Source organism: Camelus dromedarius, chromosome 18, assembly GCF_036321535.1.
Source record: "Camelus dromedarius isolate mCamDro1 chromosome 18, mCamDro1.pat, whole genome shotgun sequence".
Taxonomy (NCBI): Eukaryota; Metazoa; Chordata; class Mammalia; order Artiodactyla; family Camelidae; genus Camelus; species Camelus dromedarius.
The window spans coordinates 2,203,291-2,218,001 of NC_087453.1; positions in this window are offsets into that span (position 1 = coordinate 2,203,291).

Below are 14,711 nucleotides of genomic sequence, written 5' to 3' on the forward strand. Positions count from 1 at the left end.
CCCCCTCCCCCACCACGGGCGCGAGCAGCCCCGCTCCCCCGCACCGTCCCGCCCTCTGCGTCCCCGCCGCATGCTGCCCTCCGGCCCTCAGACAGCTGACGCGTCAGCGCGCCTTTGTGTGAAAGTCCTGACAGCTTCAGCCCAGCACCTGCACCGAGCCGGTCACAGGGCGGGTGCTCCGTGAAGGCCATGTCCTCAGAGTCCACCCCCCCCCACCCCGGGCACGTGGGGACCTCACCCACAGCACGGCAGCCGGCTCCAGGAGGCAGCTGCCTTCTATGGCCTGGCCTCTGAGGTCACGTAGCGTCCCTCCTCTGTTGTCACCCATCCACCCAGATTCAAAGGGAGGAGACGCAGACTCACCTACTCGCTGGGGGGAGCCTTAAAGTCACCTCATGGAAGTGTGTGAAGCTTCCCTTGAAGCCACTTTTGGAAAGCGCCACCCGCCCCACTCCTCCAGGTGGCCTCGCGCACCTCCACAGCCAGGCGGCCGCACCTTCTCGGGGCTCCCAGGAGACCCACTGACACCCACCACCTGCCAACGAAATTGTCGCCACGTATGGGTTTCCCAGTCCGTCCTGCCCCCACTCCCAGCTGAATAAGCTGCTTTATTTCAGGCTCTGTGGATGCCGAGTGCATCTCTGTACCCCCCACTAGCAAGTCCGGACCTGAAAGCAGAGGAAAACCAAACATTTCTGATCAGGGAATCCTTGAATAAGTGAGGGAAACACCTCTTCTTTTTCTTTTTTCCTAATTGCATGATTCTGAGCAAGTTGTTCAATGGCTTTGATGGCCAGCTTCCTCTGTGCCACAGAGTAAAGGCTTGGATCACAAGTTTGGCCAAGAGTCAAAGTCGTGATCCACAGAAAAGCACCCAGAACGGAGGATGCCCCGGGGGATGTGGCCTGAGCTTGAGAAGGCGGGGATGGCGCAGGGTCTGGCTGATGACAAGGGGGTCCCACGGGCCAGCTGAACAGGAGAGGGACCGCACGGGCCTTCCCAAGGGGGAGACCTGGGCTCGAAACATAACTGGAAAAAGGGAGCAGAAGGCCTTCAAACAATCATCATTTAGAACGAGCAGGAGCTACTTTATTTAAGATCTAAATACGTTTCCCATAATTCTCCACTTAGCTCAGTAAAGTCCCCTGTAAGCATATCATTCATTATAAATAAATATTACCATGGAGATGCCATGATCATAATAATTTTCCGAGTGTTTATACAAATGCTTATTAACCATATGCATTTACCTTTGTGGAGATTTCTCACGAGATTTCTTTTCGTGTTTGCATTCTGATCACCGTCTTCACACGCAAACCCTGCAGCCTGAGCTGGGAAGCAGCGTAAGGCCTCGGGACTCTCCGTGACACGGTCGCGCGGGTCCTTCCGTCTCGGGCGAGGTCAGGGCTTCCCCGGCGTCCGTGAAGAAAGGCGCATTCTCGTCACAACGCTCAGGGCGGGTTTCCTCTCTCGCTCTGACTTTTCATGAGTGAACAGGGGGCTTTCCAGGAGCCATGACAACAGACATGACACCAGTGTGACGGTTAAGGGCATGTGTGACACATTGTCTTGAGCTTGAAACTACCTCGGCTTCCATTTCTGGTACGGTAAGTACCGGTAGACAAGCAGAAGGTCTTTGGGAGTTTTGCTAAATTTTAAGGGTGAGAGCAGTTCCTGGGACCACAACGTTTGACGGACGTGAGCTAAGCTGCGTCCCCCCCCCCCCCCCCCGCTCACATCCAGGGATGACCCGTCCCCTCCCCGGAGGTGCTGCGGCAGGTCTGCGGCTCCTCCGCTGGATTCAGGGGACTGTGGAGAGAGGGGCGGAGGTGGTGCTAGAGAGACAGAGAGGCGAGAGGCAGGAGGAGTGGGGGGGGGCTACTGCTGGGTCTGGGCTGGTCAGCTCTTCCTGTTTAACAAACCGCTCCAGAACTTGATGGCTTAGAACCACTGCCTCAGGATCTTAAACCGGCTACTTAACCCTTGAAGCTGAGGCGTGCCTTTGGGCTGGGCTGAGCTGGGTGGTTCCATGCTGTCAGCTGGGCCCTCTCCTCCCTCTGAGGTCCATGTGGTTGCCTAGGCAACACTTTCTCTATAGGGATTGGTAGATGCTGGCCACAGTAACTTGGCTCTTCCCCACTCAACCTCACCTCCTCCAGGGGGCCCACCAGGCTTGCTATTATAGCAGGAGCAAGTTCCAGAGGGTGAGCAGAGTCTCTCAAGGCTTCTGAGGCCCAGCCAGCCATGATTCCAATCCACTGTCAAGGGCTGAGGCTATAGACTCCACCTCTCCATGGGAGGGGCTGCAAAGCCACTGCAAAAAGGGTCTTCACGGCACAAAGTGGGGCCACTTTCGCAAACTCTCTCCCTCTGGGCCTCTCTCTCTGCCACTGTCACACCGGCACCTCCTGTGTTCGCCTCCCAAGAGGTGCAAACTGATGGTCACGCCCACTGATGGCTGTTTTTTGTGTGGAGCAGTTGTTCAGGCAAAAACACCAGACTTTGTCTTCAGAACATGAACCCTGCCCTTCTTGTTTACGTGGCGTCCTTTGTAAGAAGCAGATGTTTGGAACTACAAACTTTGTTCTTGGAATCAAGGACAATTCACGTTCCTTCAGCTGCTCTCTGAAATACGCACTGCGCTGGCGGAATTTGGACTTCACCCAGAGATGTGCACCTGTGTGTTCTGAGTCACAGCTTTTGACAGGGAGGTCCACAGAATCACATCAGCATTGAATCTGACTCACGTCCGTCATTTTCAAATAATTTTAAATCATAAACACAGCTGGAAACGTGGCTGGAGGGGATGGAAAACCTTTGAATAGCGGGATGGTTTTCTTCTCAGTGACAAAGTGGGCATTTAAAGGTAGCACCACACAGAGGGAGGTATTGTTCTACAGGAGCTGGTAAAACCCAAAGGGCTAGTGTGATTCTTTGGGCAGAGACTATAGAATCTCAAGGAAAGAAAACAAAACGATTTAATGATTTAATTGTCATTATTTCCATGTATTCTTTTTTTTTTTCCCTTTGGAAATTGCAATGTTTGAGTTTTTAAATAGATGTTAGCATTTGCCAAGGTACCATATGGTCAGCTCACATCAAGTGCCTGTTTCCAATCCCAGGATCACGGAGAGGGTGAACTCCGGAGCTGCTGCGTGCAATCACTCAACTCCAAGCAGCCCTGCAGGTGCCAATGACAACAACCTGGACGCCGATCACGGAAGCACCACTAGGAGATTCCATAAAAAAAATATCCTGGAAACGAACCTCTTCCCAAACCCATAACTCAGAGCGAACTCCTCAGAGGGTTTAGTGCACAGAAACGACAGGGCTGTTCAAGGAGAGTGTCATAGCTGGGCTTTCCAGAAGGCTCTCTTGGACTTGGGAGTTAGGCTGATTAGCTGCCTCCAGCTGTAAGTGGAGGGAAATATGACTTTGCATCTTGAGGAGCCCTCCATGTGAGTTACCGCATGTCCCATCCACGGCTGCAGGTGAATCGCCACGTCAGCGTGAAATCCAGCAGAAAGAGGCGTGTTTCCCGCCGTCTGACTCATCGTCAACGGCCCGCTCCTGGAGATTCCTGGCTGCCTCATCAGGTTATGCCAATAAATCTGAGTGAATCGCTGCTTGGTTTGTGATCGATGTCCCCACGGACGGGCTCGGGGCTGCATTTCCAGTGATGGGTCTTCAGCGTGGGGATGCGGGGCAAAGGAAAGGCATAGCCACTATCAGGAGGGTCGAGGGGTCGCGCCCTCTTCCTGATGGAACACTCACTGTCAGAATTGACTGGATTTTGTGGGCACGGCTGACGGGAGCCAGGGAAGGTACCCCTGGCGCAGAGTGGAGAAGTCTGGCCCAGAGCGAGGTCTTGCTCTGACGGTGACGTCAGCAGTCTGGGGACACTGGTAACAGAGCAGTCACCAAGCTTTCCCGTATTGTTCACAATTCTGATTGATTTTGTCTAAACTCATCTCATTGCCAACCAAGGTCCCATCAGTGAAAGTCCCTAATGCATGAACACTCAATCCCACACGGATCGCGTGTCAGGAAAAGCTGGCAGCGTCCCAGAGCACCCAAAGGCTTGACTCAGCTTTTCTAGGGTTCTGGCCTGCAAAATCTTCCTAGTTGGAGTTTTTAGACTATGGTCAGGGGATACTAGTCTTTGGATCCCGTTTGGAAGTGGGTTGTGTTGTCAAATCAGAGAAGAATGAACTTCCAACTGCAACAGAGACTAGAAGCTGAGCTCGGTCTCCTCTCATGTTGGCCGGTGTGTTACTGCAACATCACCAGTCGAGGTCAGTCCCCTTTTACAGGGATGCATCCTCTTTGCCTGGCTCTTCAGAGCAGCCCGTTACACCTGTTCTCATGTGCTGGCCCTGAACTCGCTCCCGACACGTGTTAATCTGTGTCTCGCGTTTTCGTTAAGTGGACTCTCATGTCACTCTGTCTAGTTTCTATTTATAAAAGAAAACCTTGTTCATTGGAAGAATTTTGGAAATTTGAACTGAAGAGTGAAAAATGGTTCAAAACCGTCTTTGGAGCAGGGTGATTTTCGAGTTTTACACCCAAATTCTCAGCTGGTGTGAGGCTCCATGTTTACAGGGTCCCAGGAGGCTCCGATTTGCAAGGCCCCTGAGGCAGCCCTCTCCCCCTCGGCACAGGCATCTTCCAGGCTGCTTTTCTGAGACGCCCGGCTGCAGTCGGTCCCTTTCCAGGAATCCGGCTGGGTGCAGTGTAAGAGGCCACTGGATCTAAGAAAATCGGTCAGAGATTTGGAAGTCTTGGCATCGAGTATTAAATATCCATGGGATGTTCGGGGAACATAGAGTTTCACATTTTATCCACCAGGCGTCCGGGGCTCAGGCGTGAACTCCTGAGCTGCGGCAGCAGGAAGAAGCCGCAGGCTTGGCGCGCGCAGCCGAGCGCCTGCAGCCCCGTTCTCGGAGCTGCCCGGCTCTTCCCCGCCCGCGTGTCCGCTACCGGGACCGTGAGCCTCTCCCCGCACAGCAAGCGGGGCCGGAAGAACCTGAAGGACAGAACAGTCCCTGTGAACCTGAATTCACCCGGGGGCGGTTCCCACGACTTCCCACCATCCCGGAACGACCAAGGGGGCTCCAGCGCGTGCCCTTTGCAAGGAGTGGGCTGGGGAGGAGCGGAAACACGTGTCTGCGCAGTGCAGGGCACTCGGGAGCCCCGACACTTTTGCCAGTCACTTATTAGGTAGATGTTCGAGTTTGTAAATAGAGAAGGAGTTCTGATCCGTGATTTTGGTCGTTTGCAGAGTCTGAAAACCTCTATTCTTTTTTTTTTTTTTTTTTTTTTTTTTTTTTTTTTGCTGGGGCGGCAATTAGGTTTCTATCTTTCTTTTTCTAGTGGAGGGACTGGGGAGTGAGCCCACGCCAAGCGCGCGCTCTGCTGCTGCGCTGTGCCCGCCCCCATGGAAAGCCCTGTACTTTTGAAGACAACGGCCTCGGTCTTACTTCTTCACTAGAGAGTTCCCGCCTGGCACGGGTCGGAGGCACAAACACCCCTGCTTGTCCCTCGGGGTGGGGTGGTCGCTGTCTCCCTTGCCCGTCCTCCCTCTTTGACAGAAATAACGGCGCTCTGCCGGTGTGCGATGGAAGTCAGGGTTACAGGTGCTTTTCAAAACGCAGAGAAGTTTTGGTGCGTTTCCTCCTCTTCTCTTCAAAGGACAAAGTGGCCGAAAAAGCTCCGTTTTGAGATGGAAACCAGCCTTGTTTTAACACCACTGACTGTGCCCATCAGCCGCTGCTTTGAGCTCTGGGAACTCCTGGAGCCTCGGTCTCCTCGTCGGAAAGCGGGGGAGCCACACCCGCGTGGCCGGGCTAGCGCGCGGCCTACTAGGAGGCGTGCTCCCCTCACGTCCGGGACGGGGCCGCGTTGCCTGATGAAAAGGCCAAGCGACGCAGCTGCCAAATGTGAGCTGTGCTCCTGGTCTGATTTTGATTTGAACACACCAATCATAAGACGACGTTTTTAGGGCAATTGGAGAAATTTGAATATGGATGTGTTGTTAGATGCTGTTAAGAGAGGACGCAGGGGAGGGCGGTAGCTCGGTGGTAGGGCGCCTGCTGGGCATGCATGAGGTCCCAGGTTCCAGCCCCACTACTTCTGTTAAAAAGAATTTTTTTTTAAAAAAAGAGAGGAGCTTCCTTTCTGAAGTCTAATAAAGGTATTGTGGTTTATAAGTAAACGTCTTTTTCTTTAAAGACACTGTACAACACGGGGGATGTAGCCAATATGTTATAATAACTATAAATGGAGGGTGACCTTTAAAAATTGTGAATCACTACATCATATACCTGTAACATGGAACTTCCTATGGCAACTATACTTCAATCTGAAAAATCAGAAAGAGATACGTACTGAAGGGTTAAACCAGAGGTGAAATGTCATGCTGTTAGGAATTCATTTAACTATATTCAACATCTTGTAATGACCTATAAAGAAAAGAATCTGAAAAAGAATATGTGTATATAAATGCAGAACTGAACCACCGTGCTGTGCACTGGAAACGAAGGTGACACTGTCAATCGACTACACTTCAATACAAAACAAAGTGCTTAAGTCAAAAACATTCGAAGCAAATACAGCTAAATAGTAGAGATCATTCAGTCAAGCAGGAATGTGGATATTTGTTACACTATTCTGCCTCCCTTAGTGTCTGTTAAAATTTCCACAGCAAAAAGGTTAGAAAACATTATATGCAAAGCTCCCAGCATGGGAACCAAGCAGGTGCTCCAAGCCCGGTCACTGTGTTGCGAGCCAGCAGGCGTCCACTGCTCTCTCTCCTTCCTGAAGAAAGACACGCGAGCAGGACAGGTATGGCTGTGCCCACCAGGGGCTGCTCCTGTGGGCAAGCCAGGTGTTTACATTGCCACTAAAGTGGGAACGAAGGGCTTCACCCGGGGGCGAGATTCCGTAACTTGTTTCCCAGACAGTGGAGTGTATGTGGGTGTGATCATGCAGGATTGGGATTTGCAGTCGATACAGATTTTACCGCATACCCACTGTACGTCGCGGGGAGGATAGACTGGCCCCCAATTCCTCGCCCTCCTGTGGCCTGACTCTGCACCTTGGGCAGGTCAATGCCGGGTCTGTGGTGTCCGATGGGGACTCGGACCGTGTGACTTGCCGCAGCCAGTGGGGTGTGCGGGAGCCGGACACACGCTGACATGGAGAGCACGTGGAGGTCGGGGGTGTTTGCGGGGGCCCCGCCCGCCCCTGCCGGAGGACACGCCCCGTCAGGCCCGCGAAGGACGGAGATGTGGGGGGGCACCCTCACCGCCGGGCGGGGCCTCTGCGTAACTGGGTGCACTGGACTCACACTTAATTGTGTTCTTACTCCATTCGCAGAACGTTACCGAGGGGCTTAGTCACCCAGTGCGTGGTGCGTCCTGTCAGGCTGTTCAGAGACCCAGGGGACCCGCCGTCGGTACCCGCTTCTGCCACCTGCCGGCCCCAGCGTGATGGGATGCCTCCCCCGCGCGCGGCCCTCGGGAGCCGGCGTGGGTGGAGGAGGTTCAGTCTGTCCTGCCCAGGGGCAGCAGCTGCATCTTGCGTCCAGGGAGAGAGCTGTCTTCCTCCCCCACATTCTCCCAGAGGTGATGGAAATATAGAAAGAGAAGGGTGAAAAAAAAAACCCTGAGCATTTTCAGCTGCAGAGCCGCACCGGGGCGTGTGACGGCGGGTCACATCGCTCATGTCTCGTTACGAGGTGCAGCCCCCCTGCGGGGACACGACCCACCGTGTCAGCCAGAGAGAGGGGAAAGCGAAGGAAAAGCAAGCCACCCCCCGGCTGCTCCGGATCGGAAAGGGCGACTTCTTAGCAACGGAATTTTCTTCATGTATAAAAGGAGGTGAATGTGGGTGTTTAAGCAGCCAGATGTTCTGGCTGGAGTCAAAGGCTGGGAAGAGCCAGAGGGATTTCCACGTTCCTCAGAACTCGGGCTTATAGTAGCATTAAAAACCCTTTTCTGTGATGACAAAATTTCAACTGCACAGAAAAGAAGAGGAATGGCAGCATGAATGGCCACACGCAGGTCCCCAGTGGTCAGCTGGTCCCCACCCCTCCCTCTGTCCCTCGCCGGAAGGATGCCTCTCAAGCTCCAGGACACTCTGCCTTTAAACACCTAGAAGTAAGTACAGGGCGCTTTCACAGAGTGCGACCCTGCAGAGGCCCAGCGCCAACTCCCCAAGCACCCGCATGAGAACCTCTGAGTAGCTGACAAAGGGACCGGGTCCTGGCCCCATGCTGAAGCCACCAAATCAGAATTCCTGTCATGAAACCTGCAACAGGCGTGCGACACGCCTCGCCTCGAATCTGCTGCACCCTCCGGTCTAAGAACCCCAGCAGTGCCTTCCTCTGGGCCGCTCGTGGGTGGAGCCACCACGCTGTCCCCAGGGCTGGAAGAAGCACCCTTTTTGAGTCTGGGGGATGTGACGCTCAGCTGCGGGATGGGCGTCATGTGCGCCTGGTCCTCCCCGCCCTTCCAAAATAACATCCTACTTTTCATGAACATGTTGCCAAGCGTTGCCCAAGGCTAGGCTCTCTCCCAGGAGTGAGGACCACAGCGTGCGTCTCCCACGGCTCCCGTAATCAGCCAGGTGTGGTGGAAAGGGAGCTGGACCAGCCGTGGAGGGAGAGTCGGAGCAAGGAGACACAGTGGGACACAGAGACAGCCCGGGGCGACCTGGGGCTGCCACGCTGCCTCTCACTGCTTCCTCCCGTCCTTACAACATCCCAGGGAGGAAGACGAGCAGTGAATGGAAAGCTACATCCCACCGGCTCCTGGGAGCAGCCGCCCTCAGACCCAGACTCGTAATTACTGTCAATAAAGGAATGGGACAGTGTAAGGCGACGTCCCTCGTCAGTGTTTACTTTGCCCTTAATAAACGGCAGACACAGAAATAACCTCTTTATGCCATTTAATCCTTCCAACAGCCCTGTGAGATGGAATATGATAATTTCTGATTTCCAGATGAAGGAGCTGAGCCTCAGAAGGGTTCAGTAAGCCGTTCAGAATCTCCCAGCTCGGAAGTGGCGAGGACGCTGGTACCCGAGTTGGTAACCGTCCGTGTGGAACACCCACCCATGGGGCAGAGGTGGTGATTTTTTAGCTGAAGATTATTTTTCTTTTCTAAAATTGTGCATCATGGGCGGGCACAGCCATTGGCTTCAGAAACTGGCACCAGCTTCTGCAGCGCAAGGTGAAGAATTTAAATCTGATTAGGAAGCACGGTTGCTATGGCACCAGGAAAGTACACTTTCATGCAAAGCAATTTAATAGATGTGAAAATGTGTGCCTTCTAACAGAAACACTATATTTTAGAGATAAAAATCCTCCAGCAGGCAGCGGGCTAATAGCCAGCCTCCTCGTCCAAGGCCTGGTCTTCTCCCCGGGCCCCGTCCTGCCCCCCACCAGGAAGGACTGATGCCAGCGGGACAGCCTCCGTGGGCGGCCTCAGGCTGCTTCTCAGCAGGAAGGGAAGAGCAGGTGAACCACACCCACCCTGCCCGGCGGCATGTGCTCAGCCCAGATTTCTGGGACTCAAGGGACATGCTATTCAATCCTGGAAGTTCACCCTTCCCCACCCTGCTCTGCCCCACAGCTGCCCTGGGGGCCCACTTCAAGGCGTATCTTCTCACCTTCGCCTGCTGTATCCAGGTGCCCAGGGATGTGGTCTTGCAAAGTGCTGGGGGCACCCGCTCCGTGACGTGTGTCCTTCACCTGTGCCCAGAGTCGGCTACATTCTGTCTGTGAAACCTTGGACAGGTTACTCAACCTGAGTCTCAGTTTCCTCATCTGGAAAGTGGGCTCCATGATTAATCCACCTCCCCACCCCCCAGTTCTATGGAAATACTGCTGACATGTAACATTGCGATGGTTTTAGGTATAGGTGCAAATCTGATGTACGTGTATATTTGGAAATGAGGACCACAGTAAGTGTAGTTAACATCTGTTGCCTCCTATAGTTACAAACTTTTTCCTTGTGATGAGAGCTTTTAAGATGTACCCTCTAAGCAACTTTAAAACATGGGGGTGGGGGTGGTATAGCTCAGTGGTAGAAAGTGTGTTTGGCATGCACAAGGTCCTAGGTTCAATCCCCAGTACCTCCGTTAAAAAGACAGTAATAAAAAATAACAAAAAAGATTAAAAATTAAAAAAAACCTTTAAAACATACACGTCAGCATTGTTAACGTTAGTCACCCTGCTCTACATTAACTACTGCTAAGATGCTTTAAGCAGATCAGCTCTAACCTGGGTTCTGGACTCATGAGAGCTCACCACTGGCAAGTCTCACGCCTGGCGTATTTGCTGAATAAACACAGCTCACGTCTCCCCACTGCCTGGCCATCCTCCTCACCCTGCCCAACCTTACCACCCACTTATCCATCCATCCACCCACCCATTCACCCATCCATACAACAAGTAGGCCTAGATGCATGCTGCGTGCTCAATTCTGCAAGGAGTCACAGAAAAAATGGTGAAGAAACACAAGACAAACTGTGCCCTCACAGCAGAGACTCTCGATGGGGGAGAAAGACATGGCCCCCACAAGCCCAAAGGCAGAGCAGCTGTGACATGAGCTACCAAGTAGAGAAAGGAATGTGGGGCCCCAAGGACACGTAATGTGGACTTGATCTAGTCAGGGAGATCAGGGAGGGCTTCCTGGAGGAAGTGGCTCTTGGGCTGAGATTTGAAGAATCAGTAGGTGTTAAAAAGATGAAGAAAAGAGGGAGAACATTCTTAGAACAGCATATTCAAAGGCCCCACGCAGGAGTGCCGAGGAGCTGAGCACGGCCGTGGCTGGAAGATGCGCTTCCCTCTGTGGGGAGCGGAGAGCTGGTGAAGCTAGGGCAGTGGCCAGCCAGGCTGACCCTTAAAACTAAAACTGAAAGTTAATCCATCAGCAGGAGGGACCACCAGTCTGTGAAGCTGTGAGTGTGAACAATATGGAGGGAGTTTCTGTCCATCTGACCGACAGCCCGGGGATGCGTTAGTCGCCAGAGGGCACATCCCCACGAGGTGGAGTTCCCTGTGGGCACAGGTGTGGTGGCACCTGCCGTTTCTGCTCCATCCCCGCCCCCCTACGCCTTGCCCACGACTTGGGCTGCAGAGCTGCCTCTCTGACCACAAGCTCTGGGCGCTCATGAGGGTGAGGGGCCGCCTGGGGGGGTGGGCTTCACACAGGCTCATGGGGGAGGGAGAGGCAGGCCACCGCCTCCCCGCGTGCTGGGCAGGTCAGCAGATGCGGGAGGAAAACCGAGATGCTGTTTCTCAGGGGTTCTGGCTGTCACCGCAGGAAGCGTCACAGCTCCCGCTGCAGACAAGAGGACATAATTAACACGGAGTCCCTCTCACTCCATAATTAAACGTGTTAATTCTGCTTCGGCCCGTGGGAGCCCGTGTTAGGAGGGTATGATGAAGCCCGGCCACACTCTCAGGCCCCACGATCGCTCGCCTTCGACGAGAAAGATGCTAGTTGGTGCTTCTGGAGCTCAGGACCCCGAGTGCCTATAACGACCTCTTTTATGAATCAGACGCCCTTACTGCACCTGCCACTGGGGCTCCCCGTGCTGCAGAGAAGAAACACTTCGGACGGCGTCAGCCCCGCTCCCGCAGGGACCGACTCATACTGAGGAATGAGCTCGTGCCTTCTGAGCACTTGCGTTATCAGACATCCATTATCCCTTTTAATTTTTATCACAGCAACTCAGAGAGGCAGTTCCTATTACCTTTTCCATTTTACAGATAAGGAAGCGGAGCTGCAGAGGGATGCTGTTCCTCGCCCAAGGTCACCCGTCTTGTCGGACATGTGGCTGCGGCATCCCCAGGGTTTGGAGATGGATGTGATCCGTCGGGATGGATTTTCAGACTGGAGAATAAAGATCTGCCACCAAGTGAGAGCAGGCCTGTCTGCTATCACAGGCAGAACACGGAGGAGGAGTGTACATGGCCTGGGGGGATGGAGCCCAGTTTCTCTGGGGCCACGGTGTGACACGGAACAACCTTTGGACCAGTCGCCCCCCCCACCACAAGACCGGTACCCTCGTTCTCCGTTTCTGCTGCTGCTGCTGAAAGCGAGCTTCGGTCTGTGTGCTGATGCCCGCGGGGCTGGCCTGGGCAAGCCGGTCCTCGGCATCCAGCGCCAGCAAACGTGGGGTGTGCAGTGTGCGCATTTGGACGATGGAGGGAGGGAGGGAGGGACAGAAGGATGGAGGGGCAGATGGCGGACGAACTGACAGACGGCAAGGGGGAGGGCAGTGTGAGGAGTACCTGGCAGCCCGGGTTAAGGGCCATGGGCTTTGGGGGTCGGGGCTGCATCATCCCAGAACTTTGGGTTGGGCTCTGCTATGTGCTGGGTTTGGAAGACCAGTTAGGTTTGGGACCCAAGACGGCAGAAATTAAACTTAAGCATAATTGGAAGAGGAGTGGGCAGTGGTTTTTTTGCCCTCTCCTTTTTGCAAGTCTCCAAATCTTCTCCTCTTCACCTCATTCAACCAGCCCCCAGCTCCTGCCATGTCTGTTCCCAACTGCCCCTGAATCGTACCATTTCTAAGTGAAAAACTCTTGTCAAATGATGATTTCCTGGTAAAGCTAATCATTTGATAGGAGTGGATTTTTGGAATGTTCACAGGACTCCAATCTCAAAAGATCCATAGGCTTCTGTCTGCATGTGAGATGCCTGAGAGTAGAAACTGGGGTGGTGGGAGGCTGTGGGCTCTGGGCCGCAACGGCTGGGATTTGGACCCTGGTTTCAGCACCGCAAAGCTGTGTGACATTGGGCAAGTTCCTTAACCTCTCTGGGCTGTAACTGCTTCATCTGTAAGATGGAAATGATGATAGTTCCTGCTTCATAGAGTCTTAGGATGATGAGTGTGAACGTGAACGTTGGGCCAGAACAGTGTGGGGCGCACAGAACCAGCTCAGAGACGGGTTTGTGTTGTTACGCCCCTGTTATCTGAGTGGCTTCTGACCTCCCGGAGGCTGAAAACACTTCTCTCGTGTGTCTAAGAATTCAGATCTCCATCCGTTTCCCGTTTATCAGCTCTCCGCCTCTTCCTCTGCAGGTCAGCCCCACCAGCTGTATTGGGAATGTGAAGTTGTAAGATCTTAGTCTATCTTTTTTACGCAGTATTGGTTTTGGCACTAGATAGAGGTTGAAATTAAGTTACTCAAAATTAAAAAAAAAAAAAAAAAAAGCCAGGCAGGCAGTCTCTGGCAAAAGACAGAACGGCAGGGAAAACAGCTGCAAAGAGAATTTTTTTAAATGTATCACATAGAACACACGTGGACGTTAGCATCAGGGAAGGAATGAGTGGAAAGTGACAACAACATGACAACCCATGAGGCAGCTGAGGAAGACTCTCGAGCCCTCGGCAGCAGGCCTGAGGGAGGCAGCGGGCGCCGGCTGGGGTGACACATGGCACTGGACAGGGTGGCACACAGTGCTGGCTGGTGCGCGGAGGGGCGAGCACACGGGGGTGCCCAGACACGGGAGCCTCCAAATCCATGACCAGCAAAGGCGGAAGGGGCGTTCTGACTTGGAGGTGAAGTAAAGCCATGAAATGAAATAAAACAGAACTGCGGCTGGGAAGCCGGCCTTTCCTGACTTAGTGGGCAGCACGTGGTTTCCACATGGGGCTGTGAGACTCGGGAGCCTCGCGCTGGGTCGCAGAGGCAGCAAAGGCGGTGCGGACACCCGCCTCCTCCCTCCCTGTCTCCTTCCGCCCTCTCTCCTCGTCCTGCCCCGCTGGCCATCGTGACCGGCACCAGGTCCTGGGTGCTGGCCGCGGGGTCAGGCACCGGCCACTGCTCACCCTTCACCCACTTGCTCTCCACGTGGATCCAGAGCCAAGCACAGATGCCGCCCCATTTTACAGATGAGGACACTGAGGTTCAAAGGCTGAGGTGACTTGCTTGAGCTGACACTCACTTGTAATTGACCAGGTCAGGATTCACACTCAGAGCTTGTGCCCAGAACTGTGTGCTGTCTGTGAATGTCAAGACCTCAGCTCCAAGGGTTTTGTGTTGGCGAAGCAGCCTCGCTCGGTAGGACCCAGAAATCCTACTCCTTGGTATCTGCTGAAGGGACGGGAAAGATCATGTCTGCACAAAGTCTTGCTCTCAAATCCATGATAATGCCACTCGGGAAAACCTCAACGCCCTCGTGTGGGTGAGGGGCAGACACCCAGATGGTGGGGTGCCATCCTCCCACAGACGGGAATGGAGCTCCGATACGCACCCTGCACGGGCGAGGCCTGGAGATGCTGTGAGAAGAGCTGAAGATACCACGTAGTGTACGATTCAATTTACGTGAAACGCCCAGAAAAGACAAATTTACAGAGACAGTGCGTGAAGGCGGTGACCTGGAGCCGGGGTGGAGGGGGGGCTGATTGCAGAAACACGCGCGTCTTCCTGGTAAGGATGAAACGGCTGAAATGATCTGTGGTGACCGTCGCAGCCCTTGGTAAAGTCGCTAAAAATCATTAGATTGTGCACTTGAACTGGGTCAGTGTGCTGATACATAAAAATAAACCTCCATGAAGCTGTTTAACAAAAATTAAAAGCAACACTGGTTTACTGTCTTGGGAGATTCTCTCTCTTCCTCAAAAATACGGTGTGGAGGGGAGGGTGGGGGCGATTGGCAGTTCCCTCATCGTTCAGAAAATGTTCCCAGAAAAT